This window comes from Octopus bimaculoides, chromosome 7 (genome assembly GCF_001194135.2).
Source record: "Octopus bimaculoides isolate UCB-OBI-ISO-001 chromosome 7, ASM119413v2, whole genome shotgun sequence".
In the NCBI taxonomy this organism is placed as follows: Eukaryota; Metazoa; Mollusca; class Cephalopoda; order Octopoda; family Octopodidae; genus Octopus; species Octopus bimaculoides.
Genome location: NC_068987.1, coordinates 73,642,935 through 73,645,462, shown reverse-complemented (window position 1 = coordinate 73,645,462; position 2,528 = coordinate 73,642,935). Strand labels below are relative to the sequence as shown.

General features: G+C 34.9%; 1 protein-coding gene across 1 annotated transcript in view; it reads right to left on the bottom strand.

The window, feature by feature from the left end:
• LOC106880534 (lysosomal alpha-mannosidase) overlaps positions 1–2,528 on the bottom strand; it is a 65,056-nt gene that overhangs the window by 31,066 nt on the left and 31,462 nt on the right. The gene's annotated exons all lie outside the window — the stretch shown is intronic.

Sequence of the window (2,528 nt, the reverse complement as noted above, 5' to 3'; positions counted from 1 at the left end):
TATATATATATATATATATATATATATATTTACACATATATATATATATATATAAAGAGAGGCAGAGAAGATACGTGTGTGCGTGTGTGTGTGTGTATGTATATGTGCGTGTGTGTGCGTATGTGTGTGCACGTGTGTGTATGGGTGTTTAAAACTGAGGATCTGATATATCTTGGCAAATTAACCTAGAAGCACCTCCGAGGTCGACTGTGCCTTTCATCTCTTACGGGGTCCATTAGTAACAGCCGAGAAATGGAATCGATATAATTGACTAGTTTCCTATCCCGAAATTCCTGGCCTTGTGCCTGTAGTAGAAAGGATTATTATTATTATTATTATTTTCGAATTATTCTTCCCTCTCTCGACTTTGTTTTCTGGTAACTCTTTTTTTTTTAAATGACATGTTGCAGAAACACGTTTTTTAAAGTATAGATTACGTAGTATTGGAGTTTCAAAATAGAAATATGTGAAACGGAAAATTATTAAGAGTATTAAAGTAGCAGAATTTTTTGGCAACGAATTGGTGGGAAGAGGAATAATTACCCGGAATTCCTACAAAAATTTGTTTATAAATTTTTATCAACATAATCAGAATCTACACCTTGAGGACGTATCTTAGCAAAAATTTCTTTTAAATATATGCGTTTCTCAGAAGGTTGTGAGGAAACAAAGTCAGTTAGGAGGTTATCAGAATGTTGCTATGCCCAAGAATAGTAACTTGAGTACTGATAAAATCGAGGGAATATAAAATCTGTTAATGGGAGATAAATTTAAGGCGTGGTTGAATTAAAGTTTTGACTAAAGAATTTTTCATTTGAAGGTTGATGGGAGAGTTGAAAAGCGTGCGATGTAGTTTTATTGTGATAAGATGTGGGAAACGTGTTGGGTTGAAAGACTTGTTTCTATGGGAGAGTGTGAGGGCTTTAGAAAAGGAGTGGGTATTTACTTCACACAGATAAACTGTATCAAGACTAATTTATCACACATATTCCCGCAGAAAGTCAAAGGCATATCACAGGCAACTAGATACACCCCACTCCCATACAAATACATACATACATGCATACATATATATGTGTGTGGTGTGTGCGTGCGTTTGTGTGTGCGTGTGTGTGTGTGTGTGTATGTTAAATAAAATGTCTCATATACATGCTCATACAAGACCCGCATTAGACTCCTCACTCATATCGTTACCGAACCGAGAGTTTAACTACGGTCCTTTCGTAGCACTTACATAGCGTTACCTGCCACCTATATGTATAACTCCCTTCAGAATTTCGACAGAAATCGCAAAGGAATCCGAAATTCTTTTTATAAAAAATTACTGATTCAAGAAATGGTGGGTGGCGGGGAAAGAGAATTGAAGACGGTTTGGCTACCAGCATTTCAAAAATTAAAGTTTATCGAAAATTTTAAAATTTGGCAAAATAATGTTATACCAGCATTTCAAAAATTAGAGTTTATCGAAAATTTTAAAATTTGGCACAATAATGTACTGTTCCAAGCTAAATTGCTGGAGTTGTTTCACTTTTTCCAGAAAAATGTTTTTAAAAAGATATAGAGGTTTAAAGTTTGATAATTTTCACCCAATCAGGAAACAGGATTTGGGGGCTGTGATTTTGTGCGTGATACCACGTCTTGTCAACTGTAAACAAAGCAAATAAATTTGGGGTGGGGAATTGAAATTAAAGATGGTTTTATTTCTTTTTTGCTGAATCGTAATCTCCGATATCGAAAACATAAATAAAACAAAACAAAACAAAAAATGCCTGGTTCAAAAGTTATAGGGTGGGGGGATTCCGAAGAAGTACCAAATTATCTTTTAGATACCTTTTTTAAAGCACTGTGGATAAATTCCAGCACTGATATCAGGCTTTCACTGAAACAAGTGAAAGAATTTATATATTGCAGAAGTGTGTTTTCGAAACACAGCACAAGCACAATATGTGCACACATGGAAATCCATGGATGTATACACTCGATTTTCGTGGGCGTGCATACAATGTGTACATGCATTGCACACACACACACACACGCACACACTCACACAAGCACACACTGAAATTCATATACACACATAAACGCACGAACACACGTCTTAACTGAGAAAAATCTTGCGCAAGAAATGAAATTCCCTTTCTATCTATTATTGCTTAATGATCTGAAACGTACGTACTAAATGCATTCAAAATATCATTACTTGGCTTCATTACGTGTACGTGTATTAATGTTTGCTTTTATGATAAGTTTTATATGATAGATCGCTGACCACTGCATTTAAATTTTTTTCTCCTTGTTTTTCTCCTTATTTCTTTCTGCGTTCCTTTCTGTTGAAGGGCGTAGCTCGAAACGTTAAAGACTTTCTCTATTCCCGAGCGTTAAAAAGTCTTTAACGTTTCGAGCTACGCCCTTCAACAGAAAGGAACGCAGAAAGAAATAAGGAGAAAAACAAGGAGAAAAAAATTTTAATGTAGTGGTCAGCGATCTATCATATAAAACTTATCATAAAAGCAAACATTATATATATA